The sequence below is a fragment of the Anser anser genome (genome assembly GCF_964211835.1).
Source record: "Anser anser genome assembly, chromosome: 3".
In the NCBI taxonomy this organism is placed as follows: domain Eukaryota; kingdom Metazoa; phylum Chordata; class Aves; order Anseriformes; family Anatidae; genus Anser; species Anser anser.
In genome coordinates, this window is record NC_139722.1 from 68,564,845 (window position 1) to 68,577,303 (window position 12,459).

Sequence of the window (12,459 nt, forward strand, 5' to 3'; positions counted from 1 at the left end):
CTTTGGTCACAAGAACCCCATGCAGTGCTACAGGCCTGGGGCAGAGTGGCTGGAAAGCTGTGCAGAGGAAAAGGACCTGGGGATGCTGGTCGACACTCACCTGAACATGAGCTGGCAGTGTGCCCAGGTGGTCTAGAAAGCCAATGGCATTCTGGCTTGTATCAGGAATAGCGTAGCCAGCAGGACCGTGGAGGTGATTGTCCCCTTGTACTCTGCTCTGGTGAGGCCGCACCTCGAGTGCTGTGTTCAGCTTTGGGCTCCTCACTACAAGAAGGACATCGAGGCCCTGGAGCATGTCCAGAGAAGGGCTATGATGCTGGTGAAGGGCCTGAAACACAAGTCCTGTGAGGAGCGGCTGAGGGAACTGGGGTTGTTTAGTCTGGGGAACAGGAGGCTGAGGGGAGACCTCGTTGCTCTCTACAACCACCTGAAAGGAAGGTGTGGGGAGCTGGGGGTCAGCCTCTTCTCACAGATAAGTAGTGATAGGACTAGAGGGAATGGCCTCAAATTGCACCAGGGGAGGTTCAGGTTGGGAATTAGGAGACATTTCTTCTCAGAAAGAGTGGTCAGGCATTGGAACAGGTTGCCCAGGGAGTGGAGTCACCGTCCCTGGGGATGTTAAAGGAAAGTTTGGCTGTGGTGCTTAGGGACATGGTTTAGTGTCTTTGGGTGACTTTGGTGTTAAGGTGATGGTTGGACCAGATGATCTTGGATGTTTTTTCCAAACGTTATGATTTGATTCTATGATTCTAAAGTTTGTGTCTGTTTTGAAGCTGAATGTGGATGGTACAAACTTAATAGCTTTACTTTTTCAGGTTTTGAACTTACTAATGTAAGCTGTATCTACTCTCCAATAAGAGTATTATCTCTAATAATTTGTATGCAGAGAAAGTGAAGGACAGCTTCATTTTCTTTTTCCCTCCTGTAGAAACTTATCTGTTTAAGCATTCTGCTTGCTCGTGCAGAATTTTGAGGAAAATTCCTCATTACTTGCAGCAAAGGGGAAGGAATTGGACTACGTGGCTTCAGTGATCATGGGGATATGAATAATATGAAGAAACAGACATTTTTCACTAACTTCAGGGTTGGGTGGGGGGATAGTCTACTGGAAAAAAAAAAAAGAAAAAAAAAAGTATAAATCCTATGATGAATCTATGAAAAGCATGAAACTATGAATCCTAAGCCAAAAGCATAAACTGATGATCTGGAAAGCAACGCGTAAACTGCTTCTAATAAAAACCTGTGTTTGTAAATAAATGAAATGCAAAGTGTGATTGGTGATACCATACCTCACATATTGTGTACACTTTTGGGCCCCTCAGTACTCCAAAGATATTGAATATCTGGATTCAGTTCAGAGAAGAGCAAGAAAACTGATGAAAGGACTAGAAAACAAAGTATTTAGGGACAGCTGAGGGAACTGGGACTGTTTAGTTTGAAGAAGAGAAGGCTGAGGGGAGACCTCATAACACACTACAGCTACCTGAAAGGAAATTACAGCAACGAGGGTGTTGGTCCCTTTTCTTAGGTGACAAGTGGTAGTATGCAAGGAAACGGCCTCAGGTTGTGCCAGAAGAGGTTTAGATTGGGTGTCAAGAAGAATTTCTTTAAAGAGAGGGTGGATAGGCATTGGAACAGGTTGCCCAGGGAAATGGTGGAGTTCCCATCCCTGAAGGTACTTCAGTGTTGTGTGGATATGGCACTTAGGACATGATTCAGTGATGGGACTCAGTATGTCAGGTTAACAGTTGGACTTGATAATCCTACGGGTCTTTTCCAACCTGTGGGTTCTGTGACTCCTAGCCCTTTTTTAGAAACTAGGAAAATCTTATAGGAAGTTCATGAACAGTACAGGAAACGCAGGGCCATGTCCAAGCAGCTTTAGAAGATCTCTAAGGAGGGAGTCTCCACAACCTCTATGAGTAACCTGTGACAGTGCTCCATCGTCCTCACAGTAAAGAATTGACTTTTGATGTCCAAAGGGAACTTGTACTCCAGTGAGTGCCCATTGCCTCTTGTCCTGTCTGTCACTGGGTACCACTGAAAAGAGCCTGGTTCTATCTTCACTGCATCTTCAGGTATTTATACACACTGATGAGAGTCCCTTTAACCAGCACTCTTAACCACTGTTCTGGATTCATGACTTCGCTCTCTACTTGTCACTACATGGGCACAAGGTGAGCAAAAGAAATTTTATGTTTTAGTGCAGCCAATCACTGCTTGAAGAAGGAATTTGTATTTAGTAGATTTTATAGAAAGCACCTGTATTTGTTTAAGTGTAGCAAGCAAATATGTGTTCTTAGAAACTAGGAAAACCTTAGCATAAATTACTTTCTGGTAAGAGCAGGGAACTTCATACCCCAGAAGAGTCCATTTGTGATAACTCCTTAAGGATCTGGACCTGTTACCAATGCTTGTAATTTCCCTATGCAATTTTTTTAAGCGGAAGCACGGGGACCTATGGTGGCCACACTGCTATTTCTTTCTTTATGATAATCTCGCCCAACGGTTGAAATCTTTCCCAATGATGCATAGCACTGGAACCATATGAAAACCATATACATCTTCCTGAATGCCACGTAATTGTTGGTCTCCTCACAAATAGCTCCAGTGAATGGTGTACAGCAGAAAACAGTCAAACAAACAAACAAAAACCAGCAACAACAAAACAGAGTGGACAGTAAATCTCCATCCCCATACCAACATCTACCACTGAGTAAGAAAGCTGCTATTTTTAGAGGCACTACACATTAGTACTAGCTCGTGCCCCCACGAATGCTGAAGATTTAAGTGCCAAAAGTGGGAACACAGTAGCATATGCAGATTATTCTTAATGTCTGTGCTGAGCCCTTCTTGAACCTGCCTTTGATATCTAATCAACATAAGATTAATAACTAACATAGGAGAATGGCATGACAGTTGCCAAACAGAGATGAATAATGCCCAATTACTACAGTTGTGTTGTTAAAAATGCTTTCAGACTTGCCATCTCGTGGGCCCAGTAGTATGGCAGGAGCAAGGTAAGCAAGGTAAGCTTCTTAGCCAGAGTACTTGCACCATTCAGATCTATTAAGGGTGATAAATACCTGGTTGATGGTTGGACTTGATAATCTCAAGAGTCTTTTCCAACCTAAATGATTCTGTGACTCCTGGAAACTTGGAAAATTTTACAGGAAATTCAAGGACTTCTATGAACTTCTATGAAATTCAAGGACTTTTATGAACAGCACAGGAAACCCATAACACATGGGTTACCAGTGCAGGATGACAGAGTTCCCTGGCTGGTTGGTGCAATGCAAATTTCTCCCAGTTACTTGCTTATATCTTGGCATGGCTCTACATGGAAAGGAAGGGCAAGACATTTCTCTGCTTTGTAAATTACCCCAGCTAGTAGCCATTCCCCAAGCCTGAAAAGCTTTGATACCAGAATGGTTCTTACCTTCACCCTGATTGCCTCTCCCTGTGAGGGAGGTAGAGGACGGGATTTAGGACTTCTTGTAAATCAAGAGTAAGTATCCACATTTGGCAACTCTTCTCTCCTGCACTGATGATGCTAATCTGAAGAAACCAAGGAGGTCATCTGTTGCTATTGAGCAGTTCAAAGAGGTGCTTACTTCTTTTTGGAAAACATTAAAGACATTCTCAGCTGTCCCACCACAGCAACCAGAAAAACTAGGGAAATGTCAAATGTTGATTAAACTGATGACATAATCACTTTTAAAAACAAGGATGACTTTGCATGCACCTATCAGTGTAATTTACCTTCCAGCAGCAGGTTTTGTGCCATGAGGACCACGAGACATGGAAGAACCAAGCCAAAAAAAAAAAAAAAAAAGCTTACTTCAACCATGCAACTGTTGGCACCTTAATTTGGTACACAACCTCTCTGTTTTCCTGGGAGACTCTGTTTTCCTGAGTCTAGCCCATGGCAAAACTGCTGGTATTCTGTCACTAGCTGAATGCTCCACTACAAACAAGCTACCTTTTATAATGCTGAATGTTTTGTTTGATTAAATGTTTAAAACTTAAAGTTCTGGCAGCAACCACTATCGAAAAAAAAAAAAAAAAACCCTCAGAATATTTAATAATAAAGACCAAAAATAGTAAAATAGTGTAGTCTTCCCTGACTCACAGAGTTTAAAAAAAAAAAAAAAAAAGGGATCTAGATTAAGACGGCAATAAGAATTGCCTCATCAACTCACAGAACATATACTCCTAAGGCCAAGGGCTGACATCCCTATTGAGGAAATTGTGGTAGTATAGAGATTTAAAAAATATAAAATATGTTCTGGAAAGGGAAAACCACAAGATGGTGCTCTTGAAACACTGCATGAGGCCAGATTCATTGACTTCCTTCTTGCTCACTTCAGAGTATATTTCCTCCATTTCCGCTGACAATAGCTATCTATCCAGTTACTCTGGTCTAGGGTGATTACATTAAATCTGTGATTAAAAGAACAAATCCTAAACCTTGAATTCATTTACTTATTTTGACACTTGTTTGAAAAATATTTATCAGAATACGTATTTGTTTGTTACACTTAAACAAATATCAGCAGTTTCTATAAAAGCTTTATCCTGCTGCTATGTATTGTTTATTTACATGTCTTCTTCAAGCAGTGATTGTCTGACCTAAAACATAAAGTTTATTTTGTCGACCTTGTGCCCGTGTAGTGACAAGCAGAGAGCAAAGCCATGACTCCAAAGCAGTGGTTAAGAGCCATCCTACCAGTGTGGGTCTGAACAAAGTTGTCAGTAACGTGCCCTTGCTGCTGAGAAGGCTAATGGTATTCTTGCTGCACTGGACAAAGTGCTTGCAGCAGGTCGAGGGAGGTGATTCTTCACCTCTACTCATCATTGGTGTGGCCACACCTGGAGCGTTGTGTCCAGTTCTGGGCTCCCTTGTGAAAAAGAGATGTGGACATTCAGGAAAAGGTCCAGCAAAGAGCCACAAAGATGTTGAAGGGGCTGGAGCACCTCTCCTGTGAGGAAAGACTGAGAGAGCTGGGACAGTTCAGCCTGGGGAAGAGAAAGGGGCTTGATGTCTGGTTTCTGAATAACTTAAGCATCAGCTGTATGACTGCTATAGAGTGACTTGGACTTGTCTTCTAGCAGAAGCTAACGCTGCCAACTTGCAAAATATCTAAAAGGCTTAGCAGGAATACATAAGACAACTTCCCAGACAGTGCCTTTCCTGTGTTTTGGAGGAGCTGGTGTCTTGAGCTGAAACACCATTACCGGAAATCAAAGGATGGACTGGGCAACATCTGTGATACATGCTTGATTTTGGAATACACTTCCCATGACAGAAAAGGTTATCCCTCTAATGCATTTAATCTTTGGAATAGAGGATGAGGATTTACAGAGTTGGGGAACTGCTGGAGTGGAAGTCTTTACCTGAGAATGAACAAATTGTCATGTCAGGTCTACTTGATGCTAATATTACCTTGTTGGAGTTGTTTCTCCCCTGAAGAAGTCCAGGGGCAGACAAGGAGAGGTGGAAAACAAAGTGTTGATATTTCTAACATAAAACAAAAGCTACAAGGGTCTCCTTGAACTTGCAGGTACATACAGAAATACTCACAAGGTTCAAATGAAAGAATACATGTAATGGCCACTGAGATGGTTCAGCAGCTGCGGGTTTGTCCCCTAAGGTTTAGTCTTGCTCTACACTTTTTGTTCAGAAGTGTGTTCACTGTACTTCAGTACTATACTCGCACGAACCAAGGCTTGGGAGGTATTTTGAGAAATTAAGATGTAAAAATTAAAAACAAAACCCAACAACAAATAAAAAACCACAGTTCCTCATGTCTGCTGATTACTCTGCAGGTGTCTGTTTGGTGCTGGGGAGGGATACAAGCCAAGCTGAGCTCTCAGCCAGCTGTAGCGGCAGAACCAGCCTGTGACCTCACAAATGGATGTCCTCTCGCTGAGCAGGGGCCTTACTGAAGACACAGAGGGAACCCTGGACACCCTCGGCTCCATTTCCCACTTCCTAAGTGCTGCTGGACTGGTTTTGGGGAGGTGCCAGAAGTGCTGCTGACCTTGGTCGACGCAGCTGTGCACGGCAAGGGGAAAAGGAGGAGGCTGATGTGGGACTTGGGGCAGGGGAAAAGCAGGGCCACGGAGCAGGACTAAGGGTAGGGGTGGGAGCCATGGAGCAAGGGGGCCTAGCTGGAGCAAGGGCCACTCTGGGGCACAGTGAGAAACAGAGGAAAGGTTTCCAGATGTTTGTGGTACCTTATAGCCAAACCTGGCTGGTAGTTTTGGATGCTGATGTTGCTCTAAATGGCCTAGTTACACCAAATTCCTCACAAACGAATCACCCACACCCAGAGCATCCTGAAGGTCAGCGTTGGCTCTAATCAAAAGTATTTAACCAAAAGTATGTGCAGTGGGCACATAAGGTTCAGGCAGCCCTCATCTGCTCTTCACAGTAGCCCTCTATATGCCGCGATGCTTGGCCCCTGTGAGACCTGGAGGAGGTGTGGGGATGGGCCCATGCCGGCACCTCTGGCCGAGAAGAGCACTGCAAAAGGAAGCTGCTCAGAAGCCCCTGGGTGTTTCAGGAGGAGGTAACGCACAGTGACTACAGCTTCACGAAAGACTTAATGTGGATCCAGCTATGGTTCTGGTGCTGCAACATTTACTGCCTCCTGACACGCTTGCTTTCTGCCTGTATCTCCTGTATTTCCACCAGGGTGCGCAGTGCACCTTCTTAAAAGTGGTGAAAGCTGCTTCAAAGGGCTTAGGTGGTAGCTTTGCTCAGGCATGAATCATAATGCAAACACGATGACACAAGACCTCTGAGACTTACCTCTCATATTTAGTGTCATTTTATGAGGGTCTACCTCGGTTCAGTTAATTACATTGTGCAACAAATTTTCGTTAGTCATATGTAGATCTAATTTTCAAGATTGTCCCTGGGTACCAAATTAGCAGAGAAGACATCAATTGCAATTTGCTTACAAACATACTTTAAACACCAGCTGCTTGTAAAAATACACATAATGTTTTTAAATTAAAAAGCTCTGTGTTGCCAAAAGCAACAAAAAAAAAATAAAAAAAATCTCACAACAGGCAGCACAATAGCATTTAGTCTCTGCAATGCATTTACTTATGTACTGCTAGATTAAAATGAAATAAAATGAAATAAAATAAAATAAAATAAATAAAATAAAATAAAATAATAAAAATATGTATGCCAGAATAAAACCCAGGAAGTTTGTGGCTTGCTCACATGTCCTTATAATTCTTTATGGCGCATCACGATTATGTGATAAGTAATGAGAAGCTGTAGTGGGAAAAGCCTGTTGAAGTAGGGTAAAAAGCCATGTAAGATATCATATATTAAACATAAATAAATCAGAAAAAAATACTGCAGGACTTTCAGACTCACAGAATACATTTTATCGGAGTTTTGGAAAGCCAGGCTGTTCATATTTTTTCTGTTTTTTTTGACCTCTATTAAATAGCTATTATATTTTCTGTATTTATATTTGTATATTAGTATATAAAATATATAATACATTATAAATTATTAAGATGTCTTAGTGCCCTACACCACTACCATTGTCCTCCCACTCTGCTATGAAATAGACATGAAATACGTAAGGAGTGCACTTCTTACATATTTCTATTTATACTCTCAGTATGTTAATAGTCAGAGTATTTATTTTCTTGTCAGAAATTGTAATGTTCTGCAGTGTTCTTGGTACTCTTGTAAACAGATTAAAATCTGAATGGTGTTTTGCTCAAAGGAATGAAAACAACTCCTTTGCTGTATATCAGATATCACGACAGAATAAAGGCTCTCTTCCATTGTAGCTTCAGTCAAGAGCAAGATTTTCATTGTTCCTACAGAGCAGCTCACTATAGTTAGGTTTTCCCAAATTTCTGGCATTTACAGTAATTTAGCATGTTGGGTTTTGTTTACATGCTACTTTTGAATATGATTAATGTTAAAAAAAAATTAATGTCCTATCTATACATATTGACACTGAAGCAAAATAGATCTCAGTATTTACTCTTTTGCATATTAATTTCATAAATCCTGGTGACCAAAATCAAAGGTGCTGGTTGTGTACATTTAAAAAAGTTAGATCATATGCCCTCCTTACTCAGGAAATACTCTAGGAGAAGAAAAATACAAAGTACTCAATAATATTAATAGTAATCAAAAATATTAACTTGTAAGGCAGGTAATGAGAAGTGAACAAGAAGTGTTGCAGTAAGAGCAACTTGATTTTTGAGAGATGTGTCTCAGTTTCATTCTTTGCCTATGTGTGATGTGAGAAAAATAACACTCAAGGACTCCAATTCCTTTCTTGAAAGTGATAGATCTTAATGAAACATTTTCTTCCTGAACATTCATACTAAGCAAGGCAAATCCATGACCAACAACAGTTTCAGAAATAGTTTTTTGAATGATCCTGGCTTATTTGAACATAAATCAAGGATAGAATAAGACATAACCACACCTAAATCACGTGTAATTTCCTTATGTGTAACTTGCAAAGAACTTCACAAGTGAGATGAATGTTGTTATTCTATTTTAAATGTAAAGAAACCAAGAGGTATGAAATGCTTAGTCCATTATCGTGAAGGGTTTCAGCTACAAATACATCCTGGAATTTCTGACTCCAAATTCTGGGGCTATATCTTCTCCTATCCAAACTGCTTTTCATAGTAATTAAAGTAGAAAATCAAAGGAGCATTTTCTATTTTATGGTACACAGTGCCCAAACAAGCAATGAAGCTTTTAGGGAACATGAATGTGGAGAAAGATTTCTGGTTTAAATTGGTTATATTTTGAAGTGGTTAACTTATATCAACAACAACAACAATAATACCAATAATAATAAAAGGTACAAAAAAACAAGTTGTCTGAAACGATAAAACCAGGCTCAGCTCATGCCTCAGACAGTTTTAAGATGAGGTGAAGATCAGAAGTAGCAAAATCTCAGTGTTTCTTTCTGATGTAGGATTCACCCTTTGATGTAACTTCTTACTGCAGGTGAGTGATGTACACATGTACAGCCCACTTAAGTCTACATCACATATTTATTGCTCATGTGACTGATAAAAACAGAAATTTATGCTCTTGTAAAAATACAGGATTAACTTTTAGCACTGCTAACTAGGCAGAAATGGTTTTGTTATTTTATAGTATGTAAGTGTAACTCACTGTGAAAAAAAAAAAAATCAGTGGAAGAAATGCTTGTGACTTGGGCCTCCAGAGGTATGAAGAATAGTCAGAACTGTTAGCATCACTGATAAGCACCAGCCTTGGGCAAAGGGGAGTTGAGCAGCTTGCTCCTGTTTATCTCTTATGCAACCTTTGTGGATGGAGGTCTGCAAGTTTGGTATGAGAGGCTGCCGAAGGCAGGAATCTTGTGGTGGCAGGACAGCCCAGTTCTGGTGGCAGAAGAGTCTTGAAGGCCATAGTACCAAGAATGAAAACTTTTGCCTCATTATTTGTTAAATAAATATTAAAATGAACATCCTTGAATATGAAAATGAGCTTAATGAAGTACATGCTAAACATATATGACATATATGACTTAACAGTACTTAACTCTTCACCCAAATCATGCTAAACATCACCCCAGAGGGGGAAAAGATAAGGTTAGGATACAAAAGAGTGTTAGGAGCTAGTGTTAAGAAAGTTAGTGTTAGGAAAAAAAAAAAAAAAGAAAAAAAAAAGAGTGAGGAAAAAGAAAAGCAGGGGGAAGAAAGAAGAAATTGGAAACCTAGAAAAGGCAGTTAATGGGCTGTGCTCCTTCTCCTCCACTGAGACAGGGAAGCCTCCCTGGTAAGCTCTGCGCCTTCACCCTTTGGTGACAAATACCTGGGATAACATTTTTGCTAGCACTATTACCATATATTACTGCTACTGCATTAAGTGTATTTATCAATGCCTATTCTCTCGCCTTACTAATTACTTTAAATTTTGTGAAGCTGTCTCAGTGAAACCATTAGGAGGGCTCTTAAACAGGCTAATGTTGGACTATGGTAAGTTCCCTTTAACATGACAAGAGGGTAAAAAATATTAATTGTGGAGAGGATGGTAGAGGGTTACTGTAGCTTTTCCTCTTCTATCTGAACAAATTAAATATATCTTGCTATGGGTTTGCAAGGATTATAAACTAGAAAGAAAAAGCCATCACTTACATTATTACTTATTACTTATTACTGTTGCTTTGTTTTGACCTTAATAGATTTATCTTTCAAAGAAATCAACACATCACTCAATAAAATTGTAAAGTTCCAAAATATTTCTGAAAGTTCTCATTGTCACATTTACATAAATTCTTTGCTATAAACCAGTTAAATTTGTATTCAGCAAATAAGGTTTAAGAATACTTCTATTCCAGGGTTTTCTGTATATGTATTTATTGTATTTATCTATAGTTAATTTACCTAATCTTAATGCAAAGTATGTTAGACATAAAATACGAGTTTTTATTCTCTGCAACTATTGTGACAGGAGCTAGCTAAAAGTAGGCAGGTCGTATAAAAATTTCTGAAGTTTTTAATTTATTTTGGATTTGCAGAGTTTTAAATTCCTTTCCCAAATTCCAATTTGTATTATGTATTTATAAAATATAAAATATTTATAATCTATAACTGTATTAAAATACTTTCAACTTGTCACAGGCAGTGCCCAAGAAGCTGAACCACCACAGTGCTTTGCCATACTGGCCACTTTCTCCCAGGTGGCAAGGGATGTACCATTATACCTTCACACATTTAACCCACGTACTGAGGCAGCTGGAGGCCACTTTCTTGAAAGGCTTGATATTTTAAAATAGTGTACATACAATCTTTTCTACTTAATATATATTATATATATATATATATATCAGTCAGCACTTAGCCACCAGGGCAGAGAGACAAAGCCTTCTTCTTACCTGCTCTGCAAAGGTTTTTCAGACAGCAGTTTTGTTCATGCACATATGGTTCTTGATCTTGGGCCAGGGCAGTTTGAACGCAGTGATTTCAGAGTATGCCTGTGCAGACCTCCCTTGATACAACCCTCACTGATACAGCCTTTCAGAAACAGTCACACTCGTGCAGTGATTCTGGATATTTTTTATTCCTGCTGCTGGGTTTGCTGTAATGAACATCAGAGTTCTTGTCATGGATGCCACCTCACATTCAGAGTACTAAACTTGGCCCTGATTTCAAGTTTGCTATCATATTAATCATCCAACTTTTGGCTAGCTTTATATTGATGTTCTTTTCTTTGCACTGCTATAAATGTGTATAAAATCATATCTAATCTCAGTAACTCTGACAGTTTCCATGATGCCAGCAACAATACCAGTACCCACGCATGCATCTAAAGTAAGGGTCCCCTGCTAAAGAAGAGAAGGCAAAGAGATCTTGAAATAAAGTAAGTACCAAAGATTTTTACCTTTCATCAGATATTTGTCATGCATAAAGATTTTAACTCCTACTTGCACTAAATTCCAGCACAGTGCTCCTATGTTTTTATCATTAATTTCCAAAAGTCATTTGAGAAAGATGTCAGAGCTCAAGATGAGAAAACATAATTGAGTTTATCTTTTTATTGATGTATTAACCAGTGCATTTTCAAACTAACATATTTCTTGAATTACCTTGTTTTATCACTGTTTAGTTTTAAATATTACTGCACTGAAAATATTTTTGAGTCTTTCAGTTTATAGTTATTCTTCTCTTAATAAGAATGTAAAGCTATTGCCCAGTATATAAGCTTGTAAGCATCATCATGTGGATTCAAAGTTAATAAATCTTCCTCTTAATTTTAATAAAGGAATGAATAAAGCCATGACCTTCTCCTCCCACCGTGTTAAATTACAACGAGGTTGGGGGTGGTTTAATCTATTGAAGCAGTTGTCCATGATGACATTGCTGTATTATTGATTGAAGACAGACTACATGTGCATACTCGTCCCTTTACTTGAAAAAGAAACAGTTTTAAAGCTTTATGTAACAGGCACATGTCCTTAGCTTTCAGCCATTTCATCTCTGGCATTCTAACAAGTGTATGTGCTTATTTTTTCTTCATGAAATAATAATCACCGTAGTAGTAATATGTATTATGCTTTAAGGTATCCATAATGTAGGCTACAGTTTTAGACATCAAATGTTTGAGTGTGTTACAGAGGGTTAAGAAAGTATTGGTTATCTGCCGAGTGTGGCAACAGTTCCTGGACTCAATATTTGTCCTAGTTTTCATGCAAATGATTTATTTTATCTTAAAGCCCATCCAGTAGTGTTTAGGGTAAATTCTGCTTTGCAATATGCTAATGTGCTAAGAGTATACACAGTTTTAAGCCATGCTTAAGATGGCAAAATGAAAACGTCCAGGAACATTCATAGTAATTGAGGCTTACAGCCAATGTCTATGCTGACAAACCCTCTCAGCCTCCCTAAGAGGTGGACTGTGTGCACATGACCCACTGAAGGTAA